The sequence below is a fragment of the Erpetoichthys calabaricus genome, chromosome 18 (genome assembly GCF_900747795.2).
Source record: "Erpetoichthys calabaricus chromosome 18, fErpCal1.3, whole genome shotgun sequence".
Lineage (NCBI taxonomy): Eukaryota > Metazoa > Chordata > Cladistia > Polypteriformes > Polypteridae > Erpetoichthys > Erpetoichthys calabaricus.
This window is the reverse complement of record NC_041411.2, coordinates 3,152,803-3,163,210: the sequence shown is the minus strand read 5'-3', so window position 1 is coordinate 3,163,210 and position 10,408 is coordinate 3,152,803.

Here is a 10,408-nt window from a genome sequence, read left to right as displayed (position 1 = left end):
CCTTCTTGTCTCAATACAATGCAAGTGCCAATCAACATGCCAATTGAACTCTCTCATGGCATGAGAAGTGCTCAGTAGTGCAGACACAGGTGTGAAAGGAGCTATATGAGAGGCATGTTGTATCTATCATCTTGTCCTGAGTGCAAATTCCAGTGAAATTCTTACTCTTGTATGCTTCTCAACATGCAGCATGATGTTACTTTCTGGTGCCATGAGACTACCTGAGCTTGAATGTCCTGTCTTCCTTACCTGAAAAATACGTTTGTCATAACCTAGCAGATACACGTCCGTCCATCCATCCATCCATCTATCTTCTTAACCAGCTTGTCCAGGGCAGAGTCTTGGTTAATCAGATATGTGGATGAAGGACATCTCATCACCAGCACATTCATGTCAGTGCCAGTCCTTTTTGCCCCATCTCTATAATGTAAACAAAGCAGCAGAATGGGACATAAAAAAGTTTGGGGGTCCCATAGGCAGCCCCATCTGATGTCCATGTGCTGCAAAATACAATGGAAACAAAAACTAAATGAAGTTGTCATTTGTCAGAAGTCTGTCTATCTAACTAATCCTGCCAACTACGCTATCTCTCTATCTATTATATAGTGCCTTTCATATCTCTCTCTAATCCTGCCAACTACGCTATCTGTCTATCTATCTAATCCTGCCAACTACACTATCTATCTATCTATCTATCTATCTATCTATCTATCTATCTATCTATCATATAGTGCCTTTCATATCTCTCTTTAATCCTGCCAACTACGCTATCTATCTGTCTATTATATAGTGCCTTTCATATCTATCTAGTGCTTTTCATATCTATCTGTCTATCTCTGTCTATTATATAGTGCTTTTCCTATCTATCCATCTATCTAATCCTGCCAACTACACTATCTGTCTATTTAATCCTGCCAACTACGCTATCTATCTGTATTTATTATATAGTGCCTATCTCTAATCCTGCCAGCTATGCTGTATATTATATAGTGCCTTTCATATCTATCTAGTGCTTTTCATATCTATCTGTCTCTCTGTCTATTATATAGTGCTTTTCCTATCTATCTATCTATCTATCTATCTATCTATCTATCTATCTATCTATCTATCTATCTATCTATCTATCTATCTATCTATCTATCTATCTCTATCTATCTATCTATCTATCTATCTATCTATCTACCTAATCCTGCCAACTATGCTATCTATTTATTATATAGTGCCTTTTACATCAATCTATCTAATCCTGCCAATTACGCTATCTATTTATTATATAGTGCCTTTTACATCAATCTATCTAATCCTGCCAATTACGCTATCTATTTATTATATAGTGCCTTTTACATCTATCTATCTATTATATAGTGCTTTTCATATCTATCTGTCTATCTCTCTGTCTATTATATAGTGTTTTGTCTGTCTATTATATAGTGCCTTTCACATCTAGGTATCTCTGTGAAAAAATAAAGTGCAGTCAAGTACGAAAAAGGAACTGGTGCCCATACAGGTTACAACACAGCAAAACCATTTGACCAATAAGTCACTGGTGCTGTGGTGTCCTGTCCTGCCCCCTCACACAATGAGGATGTGATGCCCAAATTCCGCTGGCTGGTCTGTTCTGGACACAAATGTGAAGAAGGTGTGACTGTCATGGACTGACTGATCGATGGCTTATTGCAGCACAGTCCAAATTTCACATCAGAATGAAGTTCAGATTGCTGATGTTCAGGCAGGGGGCTCTGAACTGGAAACTCTTCACCGATTTCATTTGCGTGGTATCTTTGGGTGGCAGGTTTTATTATGCAGACCTTCAGTCCAGCCATCGTTTGAATGAAAGCGAGTCAAGTGGCATGTGGCACCATAATGATGGCCTCCTCCTCAAGGAGTTGTGTGTACTGAAATTTACTCAAGGAGACCCCCAGGTTCCAAATTCTCCTGATGATACATTGGTTCCATCATGATGTTACCTCCTGAACTGAAATTCCTTCAGCTGGGTTGTCTTTGGTGTCAGCTGATCAGGGGGGACATCCCCTTTTGGTGTTCTACTGTATGACTGAAGAATTGCTAGCTGAACGGTGGACGCCTTCTTTCATCCTGATCTTTCGTTACCCATCTGCTAAAATCAAACGCAGTCCAAGGTCTCCATTCGGTGTGGTCCCAGCTTAAGAGCTTCCTCCATGTTGGCCTCAAAGGAGGCACTTTATGTAGAGTAACCTCATGTGGTCCCAATGCCTCCCCTCAGTTTGACATCTTCTGCATGAAATTTGTTCTTTGGGTGGGATCTGACTGACATGGTGGATTCCTTCATGCTGAGTTACAATGAAAAGAAACCTTCCGAGTGAATGTTGACTAAAGGGGCACCGTGTCCATCGTTTCTTCACTCTCACCTCCGGCTGAAGGGTATTTAGCTGAGGGTCTCGTTTCCATTTGGTCTCGTCTTGACCTTTGTCTTCATGTCAACCTCTGTGCAGACTTCTCTAAACAACCGTTTGACGTGGGAGTCCCTGGCATCACCACTCTACTTCAGGGTGACCTAAAGCAGGCGTTCTGCCATTCACCCTCTTTAATGACTTCATCCCTGGCCAGATATCTCTGCACTAGAAGTTGACTTGGTGGGAGTCCCTAGCTGCCCCTCAGGGTGATGTGCACTGGGGGATTCTGGAATTCATTTTGGGGCCATTGGTACCATCCTGCTCTATTTGCTGAACTACTTTATCAAATTTGGCTTCTTCAATGACTTCTGTCTGGTGGTGTCACAGCTGGGGTCTTCAAATTTGAGATATTTGTATACGAAAGGATGACTTGTTGATGGGGGGGGGGGGGGTGAAGGTTCATAGCAGCCTCACATGACACTTAAGGGGTGACATCTAGTGAGCCGTTCTCCAATGACCGCCATCTGATGTCATCACACCAAGGTGGGCCTTTTCATGTGGACTTGGGGTCAGGTGTCTCTGTGCTGAAGGCTGACAAAGGGGACAGTCACCATGAGACTCGGTTGGTGTGTAGCTTTCTTCAGGGGGCTTGTGTAGTCTTACGAAGCTGGTGGGTTTATTCGTGACAACCTGTAATCAGATACATCAGTGCTAGAAGTTGACCAAGGGGGTCCCTGGTACCACCACACTCTAGGGTGACGGAGTCAGGCGTTCTCGAATTGTCATTCTTCATTGGCGTCCTTCTTAGGTTGTCTGACCAGGGTGAGTTCTTTCAAGTTATACCTCAGGTGTGGTGTGTGTGTACTGAGCATTGACTGAGGAGAGGGCCGCCTGGCACCGTTGGGGTCTGTTGGCATGTAATTACATGGAGTCATAAGAGTTGAGCATTCTAGAGTTCCCTTTCTTCATTGACCTTCTTGTGTAGTCTCCTCTGGTATTCCTTTTCTCGTTTACCTCCATCTTATGTACAGTAGAGGGTTCCTTCATGCCAACCTCAGCTCAGATAGATAAAACTCCTACTGAAAGTTGGCACTGGGCCCACTTCTTCACCACACTGGGTGTTCTTGAATTCCCTTTCTTTACTGACAACTTCTACATCGTCTCCCCAGGGTGGGTTCCTTCATAGCTCAGATATCATACCCTATTGGCGTGTTATTTCATGGTGACCCTAAAGTTGGCATTCTGGAATTCACCCTCTCTAGAGTGACTTTCTTTTTGTCCAGTGTCCCCTGTTGAGATCCCTTCATGCCAACCTCCTCTCAGATAGATAGAACTCTACTCAAAGCTGCCACCATTACACTTCTTGGGCCCACTGCTTCATAGAGATGTACAGCTGGGTATTCTGGAATTCCCTTTCTTCACTGCCCTCTTCTACTTGGTCTCACCAGAGAGGTCATGCCAACCTCGGCTCAGATATACATCTCTACTCAGAGTCGATCAAGGGGTTACCAGCACCGTCATTAGCTACTAGCACGCTGCTTCATGGTGACATAGTTAGCCATTCTAGAATTTGCCGCCTTCATTGAGGTCCTTCTGATGTCTCCCTAAGGTGGGTTCCTTCATGCCAGCCTTGGCTCAGATATCCGTACTGAACTTTGACTAATAGGTCACCAGCAGCTACCCGCACACTACTTCATGGTGACTTTCTGGGATTCACTTTCTTCAATGACCTCCTTCTTGTGTCGTCTCACCAAGGTAAGTTCATTCATGACCCCCTCAGATGAGATTTATCTATGCTAAAGGGGCCACTGGCATCCTCAGGCGCTGGCACACTGCTTCATGGTGACATTCATTGGAATTCATTGTACTTCATTGACCTCCCCTCCTGTGAAGTCTCCCCAGCGTGGGCTTCTTCAGGTCAACATTGGCTAAAATGTGTCTCTAAGGGGTCGTGGGCACCATCATGCTCTACTAGCACTCTGCTTTATGGTGACATACTGTAGCCCGGCATTCTGGAATTCACTTTCTTCAATGACCTCCTCCTCGTGTCGTCTCACCAAGGTAAGTTCATTCATGCCCAAGAGGTGATGTATCTATGCTAAAAATTAATGGAAAGGGCCACCCGTCACACTTCCTGGTGACACACGTAGATCGACACATTAGAATTCACTGTTCTTCATTGACCTCCTTCCTGTGTCACCTTCCCCAGTCCCTTCAAGTTAACCTCAGCTCGGACAGATCTACATGGTGGAAGTTGACGTGGGGGTCTTAACCTCCTCAGGGTGGGTTTCTTCATGCTCGGATATCGCACTCTGTTGGCATTTTATTTCATGGCGACCTACAAGTCGACATTCTCTTTCTTCAGTGACTTCTTCCTGGCGCAGTCATCACTTCTGGCTGGCCGGTGGTCCCCCTCGTCCCTCCTCACGTCCGCCATCCGCCGAAAGCCTTTGGCACGGCCGACCCCGACAAAGCATCCGACAGTCGAGATCGAGCGCCAGCTGAATCGCTTTGCCGCTTTCGGCATTGGTATTGACAGTGCGGAGCCGGGATTGCCCCCCAGACTCCTGCGAGACCCCAGCGGCTTTCCATTATCTAAATTCCCCTTTTTATTTTCTCTCTAAAAGCCCATTACAGTGATTTCTGTTCTTCTAATGAATTTCCCTGGCCCTCATCTCCAGGGAGCAAGTGGCACAATGCAGGCCCCTATAAATCAACGAGCGCCACGACTCTCCCGGCAGCCCTATCTGCACCGCCACAGAGGTGCTTATGGCCTCCGCCGCGGGCTGGGAAATCCTATTATACTCCAAACAGGGAGAGAGAAAAAAGGTCAGATCATTAATTACAGCAAGTCCATAATACCGACTCCTCCACATTCTCTGCCTAGGATGACTGTTCGAGTCAACCCCCGGGCTTAACTCTTGCGAGGCCAGCGCCGGCTCGTCCCCTCCTCTTGCTAATTGCCTGCCTTGCCTGCCGAGAGCCGCCATGTGACGGCAGCCTCTTCATCAATCACGCTGCGTTAGCGATGGCACAAGTGGGTAAGCCGGCGAGTTCAAGTGACCGCCGCGCTGCGGATGAAGGATCGCTTATCGCGCCCCAAGTCCGCCGGCGGAGGGGATGATAAATAAGGCCGCAAACCTGGGCAGGTGCGCTCGACTTTTTAAGAGGGGCAACGATCTGGGGAAAGGCTTTGTGGGGACGGGGGCCCTTCACGTCTGCAAAATGAATCAGTTCTGCGCTCATGGTGACGCGACGAGGGGCACAAGCGTTAGGTCATCAGTGTCGGAGCTCCTGGGACCCCCGTTCAGGTCAGGGATTCGGTAAGCGAGCGGGTGAAGTTTCAGTCTCCCTCTCTGTTTAGATCCTGGTTCGTGCGCACCGACTGTTAACCGACCCTGAACCCCAACGTGGCCGCCGATGAAGCACATGAAAGTCAGAACTGCTCTGTTTATGTGACAGTAACGGCGCTATAAACCTTCAAATCTATAATAATATAACAACTTAATAGTAATCTGTAGTCAAATACGTGACTCTAAACTGGCTTTGAACCCAGTACTGCAGCCGATGAAGCACATGAAAATGAAGAACTGCACTTTACATGTGACAGTATGAGCACTACAAACAGGGCCGGATTTATATGAAGAGAGGCCCTAGGCTATTCCACTTATGAGGCCCTTTCACCTTCCATTTTTAAGTTTGTAAATTACATGAGAGATAATAAAATACGTAATACGCGCTGATCTTAACCAATACATTTTTATGTTTGTTTATTAGTCATATGCGTAGAATTTCTCCTTATTTTCGGTTCAGTGTTTTAGTGTTCACTGTTTTTAGAATAGTGTAATTTTAATTTTGCTAACAATTTGAATGTAGGCCCCTCTTGATCTTGAGGCCCTAGGCTGAAGCCTAGTTAGCCTATAGGAAAATCCGGCCCTGTCTACAAACCCTAAAATCTATAATAACAACTTAATAGTAATCTGTAATAACATGCGTGACTCTAAACTGGTCTTGGCTAATGAAGCACATGAAAGTACAGCATGTATTTCGCTGTATGTGTCATAATAAGGATTCTATAAACACTAGCAATCTATAATAACATAACCTAAAAGTAGCCCCTAATAACATGTATGACTCTAAACTGGCTTTGAACCCAGTACTGCTGCCGATGAAGCACATGAAAGTAACAACTGCTCTTTACTTGGGACAGTAAGAGCACTATAAACCCGAATAAAGATAAGCTAACAGTAATCTGTAACAGCATACAGTACATGACTCTAAGTGAGATTTGAACCCAGTACTACTGTTGATGAAGCACATGAAAGTAACAGTGTCTCTGAATACATGACAGTAAGGACACTGAGCCCTATTAACCTATAATAACATAACCTAATAGTAATCTGTTAGATACAGTTCATCCAGAAAGTATTCCCAGCGCGTCATCACTTTGTCCACATTTTGTTATGTCACAGCCTTATTCCAAAATGGATTAAATTCATTTTTTTCCTCAGAATTCTACACACAACACCCCATAATGACAACGTGAAAAAAGTTTACTTGAGATTTTTGCAAATTTATTAAAAATAAACAAATTGAGAAAGCACATGTCCATAAGTATTCACAGCCTTTGCCATGAAGCTCCAAATTGAGCTCAGGTGCCTCCTGTTTCCCCTGATCATCTTTGAGATGTTTCTGCAGCTTCATTGGAGTCCACCTGTGGTAAATTCAGTTGACTGGACCTGATTTGGAAAGGCACACACCTGTCTATAGAAGGTCCCACAGTTGACAGTTCATGTCAGAGCACAAACCAAGCATGAAGTCAAAGGAATTGTCTGTAGACCTCTGAGACAGGATTGTCTCGAGGCACAGATCTGAGGAAGGTTACAGAAATATTTCTGCTGCTTTGAAGGTCCCAATGAACACAGTGGCCTCCATCATCCGTAAGTGGAAGAAGTTTGAAACCACCAGGACTCTTCCTAGAGCTGGCCAGCCATCTAAACTGAGCGATCGGGGGAGAAGGGCCTTAGTCAGGGAGGTGACCAAGAACCCGATGGTCACTCTGTCAGAGATCCAGAGGTCCTCTGTGGAGAGAGGAGAACCTTCCAGAAGGACAACCATCTCTGCAGCAATCCACCAATCAGGCCAGTATGGTAGAGTGGCCAGATGGAAGCCACTCCTTAGTAAAAGGCACATGGCAGCCCGCCTGGAGTTTGCCAAAAGGCACCTGAAGGACTCTCAGACCATGAGAAGGTCTGATGAGACAAAGATTGAACTCTTTGGTGTGAATGCCAGGCGTCACGTTTGGAGGAAACCAGGCACCGCTCATCACCAGGCCAATACCATCCCTACAGTGAAGCATGGTGGTGGCAGCAAAGTATTGAGCAAAGGCTGTGAATACTTATGTACATGTGATTTCTCAGTTTTTTTATTTTTAATAAATTTTTTAAAACCTCAAGTAAACTTTTTTCACGTTGTCATTATGGGGTGTTGTTTGTAGAATTCTGAGGAAAAAAATGAATTTAATCCATTTTGGAATAAGGCTGTAACATAACAAAATGTGGACAAAGTGATGTGCTGTACATGACTGTAAACTAGCTTTGAACCCATTACCAGTACTGATGAAGCACATGCAGCAATCATTTCACCGTACACGTGACAATAAGGCCCCTGTAATCCCTAATAATACCTTCTAGTAACCTATAATAACATACATGACTCTAAACTGCTCTTGAACCCGGTACTGCTGCTGGTGAAGCACATGAAGCTACAGTATGTATTTCACTGTACACGTAACAATAAGGATTCTACAAACCCTAACCTTCTATAATAATATAACTTAACAGTAACCTATAATAACACATGCGACACTAAACTGCCCTTGAACCCGGTACCACTGCCAATATGAGCTCTGGCTCCCTAAAACGCTAAACTGCACTGGTGACAAAAGAAAATGTCCGCTGAGCAGATGCCCAAGATTAAAGACCAGTGTGGGCGAATTTAGCAGTTTTCATTCTATGTAGCGCCTTTCTTGGTGAAGCCCACCACCCAGACTTTGCAGCTCCGTTATCAACATGCAATTAGACGCTCGGGCTCCCAAAAGTGGCCGTGACCCCTCCTGACTTACCAGACGGTGGTAGATCACGAATAAAGAAACGGTCAATGCAGACCATGTGACCAAGGGGCACAGGCACCGGACCCTCGAGCACAAGGCCGCTCTTTCAGTCTTTGTTCCCCAATAATCTCTTCACCAGCCTGGCCCCCAATTGCAAACCATTTGATCACCCTGGATGAATAATGGACCTGGGGGTGGCGCTATATATGGGGGTGTTGAGCCATTTCTGATCCCAGCAGTGCTTAGAAAATGCCAGCAACTCACTAGAAAAAATAAATGGCACTGTAGCCCACCTTGGGTTATTTTTCACTTTGGAAAGGCACTATATGTGGTACCCTGCACCCCGATCAGCCACAGCATTCAAACGACTGGCAGGTGACGTGAATACCGTTGATGATTTCTTCACAATGGCACCAGTCACCTGGTGGCATATGTTAGGAAACAAGTGAACGGTGGCATGTTGGAAGAAGGAGAACCGGGCAAGCGTGAGGATCTGATTGACTTTATCAAGTGCCAGTTTGGGATGGTGAGACAACGGGTCAAAGCATCTCCAAAATGGCGGGTCTCGTGCAGCGGTTGGTCATTACCTACCAAAAATGGTCCTGAGGAAGTGGTGATGGGGTCCTGGTCGCTCAAGACTCATTGATGCCCGTCTGCTCCAATTCCACTGAAGGGCTACTGGAGCACAAATTGCTGACAAACGCCATGCTGGCCAGCAAAGCAAAGTTGTCAGAACCAACGGGGCATTGCAGGCCAGTCAGAGTGCCCATGCTGACCCCTGTGCATCACTCAAAGTGCCATCAGGACTGGACCATGGAGCTATGGAAGAGGGTGGTCTGGTCTTTCAGATTGTGTGAATGGCTGGGTGTGTGTTGTTTATCTGGGTAGGAGATGGCAGCCAGGATACACTGTGGGAAGAAGGCAAGCTGGCACTGTGATGCTCTGGGCAGCATCCTGCTGGGAATCCTTGGGTCCTGGCATTCATACGGATGCTTGTTTCACTTGTACCTCTTACATCAAGATTGCTGCAGACCACGGTATTCCCTGATGGCAGGGGTCTCTTTCAGCTGGATAATCTGCCATGCCACACTGCAAAAGGTGTTCAGCAAGGGTTTGAGGAACCTGACAAAGAGGTCGAGGTGTGGACTTGACATCCAAACTCCCCAATCGAGCATCTGTGGGATCAGCTGGAGACACAAGTCGGATGCACAGAGGTCTTGCGGGACTTGAAGGATTTGCTGGTAACGTCGTAGAGACAGACATCACAGGACACCATCAGAGGTCTTGTAGAGCCCATTCCTCGACGGGTTGGCACAAGGGGGCACAGTATTAGGCAGGTGTCTTTAAGTGGGTGGCTGATGGCCCTTTGTGGGTGTTCTGTGTTTATTTAGCTATTGAGTCTCCCTTTGACTCTAAAGGGATACGTTCATGACTGCTTGTTAAGTGAGCTCTCTTTATACAGCGCCTTTCGCAAAGCACACCGTGACAAGTACGGCTGACTGCTCAACGGTGATGCCCAATTCTGTTCTAAGCAGGGTGCAAATCCTGGGGGTCCTTAAAACACATGGGGTCATTCCAGGACCAGGGGAGGAGCCCGGGCTTCTTTAACGCAGCACCTTACACTTCGAGGAAGGTGCAGCACAGCCTGCTTTAGATGATCAGGTCGAGACAGTTGGCCGTCCCTGCCGGGTGCCCGTTTGTGCAGTAAGTGTGAAGTGAAGTCCATCCATCCATTTTTTTTTTTCAATCCCACCAGCACCACAGGTAAGCCAGTGCTAATCCCACCAAAATGTCCGAACCCACAGGCAGTACCCCCCACATCTCATACACAGTATCCATCCATGAACAGATTTTATAACGTCAATATAGGATTCCAAGGGAAGCACTAGGCCTGTGGAGACCCCCCACTGGACCAGCACCCACG